Source organism: Peromyscus maniculatus, chromosome 6 (genome assembly GCF_049852395.1).
Source record: "Peromyscus maniculatus bairdii isolate BWxNUB_F1_BW_parent chromosome 6, HU_Pman_BW_mat_3.1, whole genome shotgun sequence".
Classification (NCBI taxonomy): domain Eukaryota; kingdom Metazoa; phylum Chordata; class Mammalia; order Rodentia; family Cricetidae; genus Peromyscus; species Peromyscus maniculatus.
In genome coordinates, this window is record NC_134857.1 from 41,552,939 (window position 1) to 41,564,941 (window position 12,003).

The window sequence follows — 12,003 nt, forward strand, 5'->3', positions numbered from 1 at the left end:
CGTCCTCCCTTGGCTAACACCGGCAGCCTGCTTGCTTTTTCTGACTTTAAGCCTTGACCTTAAAGCGGGTGGGCACTGTTCTCCTTCCCTGCTGTAGATGCCCAAGTGTGTGCCCACTGGCTTCACCGTGGCACCGCTCAGTGAAACCTGGGACCACTCTGGCTAAAACTGCTGTTGCCTTGTTCTTTGTTTGATTAGCACCTGTTACATTAACTTATTGGTTATCTCTATTCATCCATTCCAACTGTAAAGTAAGGATGCATGGAAATTTTTGACTTGTTCAGGACTGGATTTCTTCTTGATTTTTCTCTGAGCTGGTATCTCAGGATAGTACCTGGCTTACAGAAGTTGTTCAACAATTTTTAAGGAAATTAATAACTAGACCTGGAGTATTTATGTTTGTATATGTAGGATGTCATTTTGTGAGTGTATGTATGTTTTAAAATCTTCTTCATGCCAGGTAGTGGTGGTGTGTGCCTGTAATCCCAGCACTTGGGAGGCAGAGGCAGGCGGATCTCTGTGAGTTCAAGGTTAGCCTGATCTACAAAGCAAGATCTAGGACAACCAGGGCTGTTACACAGAGAAACCTTGTCTTGGAAAAAAAACCAAAACAATTTTTTTTTCTCCAATTCTGCCCGAGGACTATGCCACCCAGGCCATGCCAGTCTGATTGGCCTGTGCTGCTACTCGGGGCCATGGCATCTTTCAGGCCTGGACTGATGCCAAGGGCCACATCTGGGTCTGTGTTTCTGCTGCAGCTGGGGTCTGTGATGATGTTCATGGCCCGTGTTGCCATAGGGAGTCATAGGAACCACTCATGTTAGAATCAAAGGGCCATGCTGAGCTGGTCCTGCCCATCACTGGCCTTAGGATAGCTGGCCTTGCCCCTTGCTGGACACTACAGCAGGAGAGCTGGCCCCAGCACTCAGAAGAGATGGTCCCACCCCTCACTATGGGCGTGGAAGAGCTGGCCATGATGGCATGGGCCTAGGAGAGCTGGCTCTGCCCCTCCCCTGAGGGAGCAGTCCAAGTGGTCCAAACTGACTAGCTCAACTATCACCCAGACTTGCATCCTGGGCCTTGGGTTGGCTCACACCAACATCTGCCCCATCTTTGACTTGCCAGAGTGAGTGAAGGGATTGGTCCTGCAGAACAATAACCACAGGAGCCCCGTGACTCGGGGCAACAACAGGATATCCAAGAGGAGTTTTGGTGAGGCTCCAGTGATTCTGATGTGCCAGAGGCCTGGAACCAGATTAAGTGACTCATTGCAGTGAATATTTTGTGGGTGTGGTGGATTGGATGAAAGGGTATACTGCGTTGATACATCCTAGTGCCCAATGCCGCTAGGATGAATGGAGAGGTGTTGGGCGTGTTGTTTGACTTTCCTTTGGGACCACCAACTCACAAATAATGACATGCAGACTTATTAATTATGAAATCTTGACCTTTAGCTTAGGCTTGTCCCCAACCAGCTCTTATAACTTAAATTAACTGGTTTCTATTAATCTCCATTCTGTCACATAGCTTTTTTTTTTTTTTAACTTCTCCCTTCTGTATGTCTGATTTGGTCCATGTCTTGCTGGTACCTCTGAACACCTAGATTCATCTCTTTTCTCTCTCTCCCTGGAAATTCTTCCTGTCCTCTTCTGGCTATCTGTTGGTTATTCAGCTCCTTATTGATCCAGTCAGAAGACCCTTTGGCAATGCCACATCTTCACAGTGCACAAAAAGATGATCTCACAACATTCCCCCCTTTTTGTCTAAATAAAAAGGAAGGTTTTAACTCTCAACACAGTAAAGCTATATACAATAAGAACAATTATCAGATAAGAAGTACATTCACAATGTCCAGTCCATTTGTACTTGGCAAATTCAGAAAATACTCCATTATCTATCCTGTTTTGAATTCATCTAAACCACTTTCTATCATAACTTGTATAATCAACCTAAAAACGTCTTTTTAGACCTTAAAGTATTTTCTCAGATAAACAACTTAAGCTTCTATGTCTCTCAACCTTTATAAACTTTACATCTCTTTTATAAGTTTTTCTTTTTTTGAGTTTGGTAACAAAGAAAATGGTATAATTATCTAGTCTTAAACCCCCATCAGAGACCCAAAATGGATAAAATATTACCTGAGTAAACAGGAAGTGCAGAGCAAACAATTTCTAAAACTATAGAAATGACAGAAGCAGCTGGCTGCCTGAACAGTCACCCAAGTTTCCTCTGCAATGTTGGAACATCCATCTTTGGCCTACAGGCCTACAATATCTGACAGACTTTTCTGTGAAGCAGGAATTTTGATGGACTCTTCTACCTTGCCTTGGCAAAGTTTGGCAGTCACTTTCTTTTGTGTCCTAATTGTCCAGTTTATACAGCATACTGTCAGCAGTTGAGGAAAGTGCTGTTTCTTACCCAGTGGCTGGCTTTCCTACATTGAAAGCAAACTCCATATGGAGGTTCTTTGATGCCCATCATCCTTTTTTGAGGTAGATTGGTGCTGTCAGGATCAGATGTGTCTTGCTGTCATTTATTGCCCAGTCTCTTTGTGATGGGAAAGTACAGAGTTTATCTGAAGTCCTAGATGGAATAGTCTGCGAGGCTGGACCATCTCAATTAGCAGCTTTGAAGTTGTTCTGGATGCAAATTTTTTAGGAGACTGCAACGGAGGCATTCTGAGAGACTGGATCACCTAGGCTACTTGTCCTGATTGGTGTCTGGTCTTTTTTTTTCTGAAAACACACAATCTTTTAAAGGTAGCATACATGTCTTCAGTAACACAAGTATAGAATGTGCGGTGTGTACAAATCAGCTGAAGATGATTCTTCGTTCTGTGTCTGAGCAGGTGAAAGGCATCTATGAACTTTATAAGTCCATTTGGACTGCATAACCAAACTGTAATATAAATCTCCATCCATGTCACATGAAAGAATGGCATGTAATAATAAGTCATGAGAACTCTGTATCCAGCAAAATTTATCATGTCTCATTTGGTCTTAGAGCTGTGCCCGTGTAGAGGAATAAGTTATATGTCACCTATTTTTTTTTCCTTTATGTCTGTAGCCAAGATTTTCAGGAGGTCTCCCCTAATTAAGTCTGATCTTCATTAATTTTGAAGGAACCCATAGCATTTTGTTTCCAATGGAAACAAAGGCATAACCTCTCCCCAAACTCAACATATTTCCTGACTTCCATTCTGAAGTTAAGACAGTCTTAATTTAGTAGTTTTTTCTACAAAACAATGTTTCTCAGCAGCATTTGCCCATTGATCATCAGCATTCAAAAAATTTAAAGTCAACAAAGCATTTTCTTTTCTTTCTTTATTATCTAAGCTTAAACTACTAGGCAGCACTAGTCTAGATCCTCTGCCATGCAGCTAGCTTAGCATATGGCCTGTTTGCTAACTCCCTCGGCCTAACCATCCCAGCTGCTTCTAACCGTCCCTACTCTGGGAAGTTGCAGCAGGTGCTTCTCTTTAGTCTCCTGCCCCAGGAGTGTGCAGTCTATTTAAGTGCTCAGCTGTATTAAAGGGGCCATGCCTCTGTATGTTGCAAACACAGGGCGTGCTTGAGAGACAAAGGTCGCCTAGAAGCCGCATCTGACTCTGTGTTTGGAATTTTATTTTTCAGCTTTCTCAGGCCCTATGTGGATTTGCATGCCTCATGTTGGGTGCCAAATGTTGTTTTACTTTCTTTTGGGACTGCCAGCTCACAAATAATAACATAGGACCTTCCTATTAATTATGAAAGCTTGGCCTTTAGGCTTGTCCCCAACTATGTCTTATAACTAAAATTAACCTGCTTCTATTAATCTACATTCTGCCACGTGGTTTTCTTTTTTACCTCTCCTCCATTCTATATGTCCGACATGGTTGGTGTCTCACCGACATCCCTGTATACCTAGGTTCATCTCTTTTATTCTTTTTCTCCCTGGAAATCCTGCCTGTCCTCTCCTGTCTATCTATTGGACATTCATCTCTTTATTAAATCTATCAGAAGGTACTTTGGCAAAGACACATCTTCATAGTGTACAAAAAGATTATCCTACAACAGAGACATTTTTTTTTGTTTTGGTTTGTTTTTAATTGTCTTTTTGGAGGGTTTTTTGGGGGAGGGTAGGGATGCTGTAGGGGTGAGAGGAGGGTATGGAGGGACAAGGAGGTGTGCAGGATTGGGGGGCATGATGTGAAATTCCCAAAGAATCAATAAAGGATCATGTTATAATTTTTTTCTCCAATTCATAATCCTTGAAACTTGCAGCATCACTAGCTGTTCTAACTGGCGGGACTACTCCATTCATTAAGTGTACACACACACACACACACACACACACACACACACACACACACACACACAGTGTTTCATTTCTTTTGTTCTTTGTCCTTGCCAATATTTTCTTTGATGTTCAGCTTAATTTATAACTGATAAATATATGAAAGAGATGCCTGAGTACCTTGGTTGGTAGAACATGAGATTTAAGTACAATGTGCATGGATTAGTGTCTCAGCTGCATCTCAGAACAATTTTATAATAAACAACAGTTGACTAGGCCCTCTTCATCCTGGGTTTGAGTGCATTACCATGGAACACAAGATCCCCTACCAAGTGAAGTATCTTTTCCATGAGAACATGCTGGATTTCTTAGTGTTAGTGCCCTTATCCCTGTGGTCGATTGGTTTGAGGAGGTGTTTTCTCCCTGCCTCAAAGCAAAAATTTTTATTGTTTGTATAATTATAAAGGCTGGCTGCTGGATTTACTCCCTAGTTATATTTTTCTGTCCCTCATAAGCAGCATAGTGTACAATATGATTTATCTTTATTTTTTTGACTCAATAAACAGAGTATTTTAGATACTTATGATTGCTGTTATTCATTTAAAACTGTAAATGTTTAAATCTATGAAGGTCAAGTACCTACTGTACTGTTTCTCACAATAGCACCTACAGGACTGAAATCTGAAAAAGGATTAACTTTAAAGTTAAAAACAATTTAAAATTGTATGAATTTTAGGAGTTTGCTTATAACCTCGTAGATGTTGATCTGACAAAGAATGGTGTGTGCTATGTTCCAATTCTACCACCATGTGGCCAGGGGGTAAAGAAAGCTTCTAATCTCTTCCTCCATGTCTTGGTCCTCCTTCTCATCTTACATCAGGTACCGTTCTCAAGCTTTTCTTTTCCTTGACTGATGATTTCTGAGAGGGGCAAGTCTTATCTAAGTGGTCCTCCATTTCCATTTCTCTAATTTCTCATGATCAGATTTTGTTTGTTCCCCTTTGTATTTCATAAGCAATTATTCTGGCTAGTTTTATGTCAACTTGACATAAGCTAGAGTCATTTGGGAGGCAGGACCCTCAGTTGAGACAATGCCCCACCAGATCGGCCTGTGGTGCATTTTCTTGATTGATGATTGATGTGGGAGGGCCCAGCTCACCGTGGGCGGTTCTACTCCTATGCTGATGGTTCTGGGCGCTGTAAGAAAGCCGACTGAGCAAGCCTTTAAAGCAGCACTTCTCCATGGCCTCTGCATCTGCTTCCAGGTTTCTACCTTGTTTGAGTTTCTGCTCAGTTTCCTCAGTTATGTGGAACTGTAAACTGAAATAAACCTGTCACGTTGTTTTATCGTGGCAGTAGAAACCTAACCGAGACAGCAATTCCGTGCCCATCTTGGCATGCCATATAATATTATGAGGTGGTTTCTGCCATATTTTTTGGACTGAAAAATTACTATCTCCCCCTTTGTGTTAGTTACTGAGTAATTCAACTATGTAACTACTATTGCTTTCTACCTCATCCCATTCTTTTCAGGGGGAGTGGGTCTCACTATATAGCCTAGGGTGGCCTTATACTTAAGAGGTTTGTCTTAGCCTCCTGAATGCTAGGACTACAGCCGTGTGCCACCAAGCCTAGCTTTCTTTTGGGGTATCTTGCTGTGCTGGTCATTGTTGTGGTTCATAGGTGCTACAGCTGGTTAGAACTGCTGCTTGCTTTTCTCCTGTGGCGGCTTGTTTGGCTCCTTTTGATGTTATAAGAGCCAGTATTCAGTGAGGAAGCTTTCAGGTCAGATCCAGGTAGATTGCTCCAATTCCTGTGTCTGATGTGTGGCGTCCTCAACATTAGGATCTTACTTCTTTTTCGTGGAAGGCACTAAGGGAAACAGCAATACCATATATTGTGTTGGTTGTCCCTTGACTAACAACTGGAAAGGGATTTTCTTATACTTACGCTGGAGTTTTTGTTAGTCTACAGTTTTAGAGGGAGCATTGTCACCTCAATTGGTAAAACTTGAATTAAAAATTATATATGTGTGTGTGTATGTATATATGTATACATACAAATGTATATATGTATACATACAAATGTATATATGTATACATACAAATACATACATATATACACATTTATATGCAATCTTAGTAAACACAATATAATTCCCTATGGCTTTTTCAAGTATCCTTAGTGTTATTTTTCCTCTTTCCCTCTTCCTCTTTGTAGCCTCCTTTTCCCCCTCTCTAGGTAAATCTCTCCTCTTCTTTCCATGTTCTTCTATACAACAACTGTGTCCTACTGTCTGATTTTCAAACATGCCCTTGAGGTAGAGTCTTGCTGTGTAGCCCATGCTGGCCTAGAACTTCCAATCTTCTTGCTTTACCTTTCTGAGCACTCAGATTATAGAGATGTGCTACCATGTGTGGCCCCAGGAATTGCTCTTCTGAAGTTGAAAACCAGTGACCTAAAGGAAAAACCAAGACATGACCTTATATGATTTCATTGTAAATATAAAGTATATACTAAAATAATGTCGTCAGTCCAGCCAGATGCCATTATGATCTGTAAGGTAATATAGGATTGCTGATGTGCTTGCCAGATGTGCTAGTTCTGTTCTGTGGCTGTGATAAGACACTGTGACCAAGGCAACTTTGAAAAGAAAACTGAATTTAGGGCTTATGGTTCCAGAGGGGTAGAGTCCATGATCATCTGGGAGCATGTCAACAATGAGTCAGGCATGGTGCTGGAACAGTAACTGGATCTTACGTGTTGAGACAACCACAAGGCGGGGATGGGGAGGGGCATGTAAGTGAGTGAGTGTGAGAGAAAGCATGCTAACTGGGAATGACATGGGCTTTGTAAACCTCAAAGCTCACCCTTAGTGACACAGCTCCTCTCACAAGGTCACACCTACTAATCCTCCCCAAATAGTTCCACCGACTGTGGAACAAGCATTCAATCCTGAGCCTATGGGGATCATTCTTGTTCAGATCACCACACCGGAGCATAACATACTCTGTATTTTCCTGCTGTGATGTCATCTTTCCCCGCCATATACATTAAATACCAGAGTTCCAGTAAGAGCCATGTCAACCTCCCCAGATGCATTTTGGTGAGTTTCCATGTCCAGACACATGGCCGAGTTTGCTAAAAGTCCCCTTGTGCCATCATACCCTCTGCCCCATTTTCTACTGCTTTCAAGCTTCTCATTTCTTTGTTAGCACTTATAGGCACAGAAAGTTTCTTTTATTATCTCAATGGCATCATAGTGGGCTGGCTGATTCCTTTCTTCAGCAGTTCTTCAGGGACTGTGATCCAGCCATGGGAGAACCATTGCTTCAGCCTTCTGACAAAGGTATGGTTCTTAGAAGGTCATCATGGCTCCTTTTTTTAGTTGGAACTGAAAAATCGCAGATTTTTTTCCACTTGATTTAATTGTCTCACCATTTCTCCAACAAGGTCTGGCTTGTTTATTAAGTAAGTTCCATAACCTTGTGCCTTCTCGCCCCCTCTCAGGGCAAATACAGATAATGTTGACTCCATCTTTGTAAGGACAGACCACACAAGCAACATCAAATACAAGTTCTGCACCATAGCAGCACACTGAACAATCAATAGGCAATCACTTTTGTTTGTGCTAGATTCAGCCTTTGGCTTTTATAGATCTGATAAAATTAGTGACAATGGATGAACAACATAGATCACAACAGTATTCTTTCTTTCTTTGTTTTTTTACTAATGTTCTAAAATCCAGTCTGTGAGAATATAAGCTGGGCTGTCATCCCATCAAGGCACAGCACAGCCTTTTACCATTTCTCCAGAATTATCGGGGACTATGGGGGTGCAGCTCCTCGATAGTCCCCTCCCAGGGTCCGGGAAGAATCTACAACCAGCTGATAATTAGTCTTGAAGAAATGAATCTATGTACATGAAATTCCTCAGTCCATACACTTTATTCCTGAGTCAATTCTCTCTACACAGCTTCTATTCTGCTCTCATGCCTAGCTCCTTTTTTGCCTGATTTCTCTCTGTATTTATCTACTATCCCCTCTAGGTTCTATCTTAATTCCTTCATCTAGTTCTGTCCCTTCTAGGTTCTCATCCATCTAGTTCTTTCCCATATCAGCTCCTTTCCCATTTCCTTCTCTCTCATCTTGTTCTTCCACCTCTGGCTCTTCCTTATCTTCCACCTCGTTCCTCTAGTACTCTCTTCTAGCCCTTTAATCTGGTTCTTCCCCATCTCAGTCTGTTTCTCTCAAGTTCTTACCCATCCAGTTCTTCCATTCTCTTTTCTCTTCTCTGTCCTCCATGGTCCCCCTAAGTCTCCCAGGGATCCAGTTATAAACCCAAGCAATAGCAAGCTCCTGGTCAAGCAAGGTTACCAGGCTTGAATTCTACAAGATCATAAAGGCAGGCAAGAATTTTTCTCAGGCAGTGACCATCAGGCTTTCTTTTACAATCCAAAATGGGAGCGGTAAAAGAGAAGATCAACTGAGTGCTAATGGCGGGTTAGAATATTAAAAAGGGGATCTATGTGCTCAGTCTACATTCCCAGAAGTGGTTAGAAAAAGTTAGTGGTCTAATTAGTAAGGATGTATAAGAAAGGAGGGTCCAAGCTAAACTGTGTAACGCTATTATTTAACATCCACCTGACCTAGGTGGTGTCTCCTTGTGGAATTAGATCAGGAGACTTGCATGTGGGCTGTTATCACTGTTAGTCCTTGAAAGTGGCTAAGGGAGATAATCTGATTCCAGAGAAAGCCTTTCCTGAGGCTGTTCTCCAAATACCTGCAATGTGTATGTCCAGAGAGTGATCAGTCCACACTTGTAGTTCTTCTTAGGGAAAAGTCAATTGGGAAAACTATGAAGGCACACATGATTTTTATAACAGAATACAGCTGATATATAACAAGCCAAATAACACCAAAAACTCCTTGGAATTTTGCTTCCTCTGGAGGAATTCCCTGATCCCTCCAGGTAGTGAGTGACTTTGCCATAACCAGCTAAGTTCTTATGATATATTCCTGTGGCCTTTCTTTCTTGACATATTGTGGTTTTTGTGGAGCCATTCCTTACATACAGAGGTGAGTTTCAAATCTGAGTGGTTAGGAGTATTTACAGATTTGAGAATTATAAGGAACTTAGGGCATTGTTTAGTCAATTTCATCCCAAGCATATACTTCCTGCTTATAGCTTGGACTGCAACTCAGTGCATGGAATAGATCAATAAAGCAGGTAGAAACTAACTCCTGCATGCTGGGTGTGAGGGCCACAGTTAACTCCTGTGTGCTGGGTGTGGGGGCCAGTAAGGTTCCCCGGAACCATCTTCATGATACCTGGTGGCTGCCTTCTCAGGCTAAATGCTTGATTTGGAGATCCCCACAGTGACCATATTCCCAATGGGTTCCCTCCCACTTAGAATCCCTTGGCCAGGCTTGTTGCTCTAGGGGTGGGGAGCCTTTATATCACTTGACCCCAGGCATGGGGCACCTCCTTCTATGCAATTTTAACATGCAAGTGCCATGTATACTGTATGGAACAATTCCGATTACATTTGTCAAATACCTTATCTCGTTTCACTGCGACCGTGCTACATCTGGTGGCCTCTTGTGTTCTCCCATTGTCTTCAGCTTCTCTAATTATACAGAACGTTTAGAAGCACTTGCCTGCATCAACACAGTCATACGTAGTAAGGTTCACTCTCTAAGTAAGCTATATAGCCAAGCGAATACTCAATGTGTTTGGCATTGGATGAGATTGAATGCACTTGAGAAGATTAACTTTCAGAATTAAGTTTTGTGTTCTGGCTTTGATGGTGAAAAAAATCATTCAGCATGTTTGGGGTGAGATTGACTATCAAATGTCACCATTTCCTAGTGTTAGTTTTATAACTTTCATCCTCTTGATGACGTTTTTAGGATATGTAGAGTGTTTTCAATAGAAAGGACTTTTATTTCTTTGTAATAGAAACATATGTTTTATTTTCTGTTCCACATTCAGCATTGGAACAGAGCTATAAAGTGGTGCTGTTTAATTTTATTAGAAGAAGCTTTTTTTCCTAAAGTTAAATGGGTAACAGCAACAATGAGACAACACACAGATACTCACGATCATCATTATGTGGAGGGTATAGATCTGATATATAGATGTCTTAGTCACTGTTCTCCTGCTGTGTAGAGACACCGTCACCGAGGCAGCACTTACAAAAGATAACATTTCACTGGGGGCTGGCTTACAGTTTCAGAGGTCTAGTCCATTATTATCATGGTAGGAGAATGGTGGCAGGCAGGCTTGGTGCTGAGAGCTACACACTGATCAGAGACAGACAGACAGACAGACAGAGATAGATGAGGTAGATAGACAGACAGACAGACAGACAGACAGATAGACCAGCCTGGCTTGGGCTTTTGAAACCTCAAAGCCCACCCCAGTAACATACTTCCCCCAACAAGACCACACCTTCTCCAACAAGACTACACCTCCGGATTGTTTCAAACAGTTCCATTCCCTGGTGACTAAGCATTCAAACATACCAGTCTGTGGGGGCTGTTGTTATTCAAACCATCACAATAGATTAAATGGGTTGTGGTCATGGGGAGCTTGTGCCAGCAAGACTCACTCAGTGTCTGCAAAATGACAGGTGGGGGAGGGGACTTGGGGCAGTGGGAGACCTTTCATGAGTAGCCTAAAGCAAGGAGGTAGTGGATTGAACAAACTGGAACATCAGGACAGATATTTATGCATTCATTCAGTTATATTTCTATTTTGCAGTGTTGGGGGTCACACTCAGGCTTTTATGTATGCTAGGCAAGTACTATGCCACTGTGCTACATCCCTAGCCAAGGTCAGATATTTAAATTGATGGAATTAGGGAAGCTTAAATACAAGTTTGTAATTCTTAGTCCTTATGAGACCTAAAACCTAAAATAAAAAAAAGGAACGGTATGGTTAGATGCTTTTAGGGAAAGCTAACAAATTTGAGAGCATTGTTGCTAGAGGGAGAGGACATCAGAAATAAAACATATTTACTATCAACTATCTTCTTAAAAATTGTATTTGGCAGGTGTGATGTTGTGTACCTTTAATTCCAGCACATGGTGGTAGTGGCAGGCTGATCCCTGTGAGCTGGAGGCCAGCATGGTCTACATAGAGAGTTGACCAGCCAGGGATACATAGTCTAAATAAAGTATTTTATTTTTACTGGCTTCCAAAGAATTAGGCTTGGTTATAACATTTTTCAACCTTTGTTTTTGCTATTTCTCTGGTTATTTTTTGGTAACTGATACAAAGTAGAATCATCTGGACATGATGATTCATGTCCAAATGTCTCAATTGAGACATTGACCTTCATTAGCTTGGCCTATGGCCATATCTTTGGGGCATTTTCTTGATTCATGACTGATGAGGGAGGACTCAGCCCACTGTGGGTAGTTCTAACCCCTGAGCAGGTGGTCCTGGGTCAGATGAAAAAGCAAGATGAGAATGGTGTGGGAAGTGAGCCAGGAAGGAAGCAGCACTCCTCTGTGCTGTGGTTGTTCCCGCCCTGGCTTCCCTCACAGACAGACTGTGCCGGGTAAACCCTTTGCTCTCCCAGGTTATATTTGGTCATGGTTTCATTGCAGCAGCAGGGAAGCCAACCTTTTCTCCCCTCTTTCCTGCTTCCCCTCTCTCCCTTGTTCCCTGGACCCCAGTGCTCTCCTTCATGCCTTTCATAGTACATGTGCCCTGTAGCCA

At 42.0% G+C, this 12,003-nt stretch overlaps 1 protein-coding gene across 11 annotated transcripts in view; it reads left to right on the forward strand.

Moving 5' to 3' along the window:
• The window catches only part of Med12l (mediator complex subunit 12L), a 346,663-nt gene that overhangs the window by 38,694 nt on the left and 295,966 nt on the right, over positions 1–12,003 (forward strand). The gene's annotated exons all lie outside the window — the stretch shown is intronic.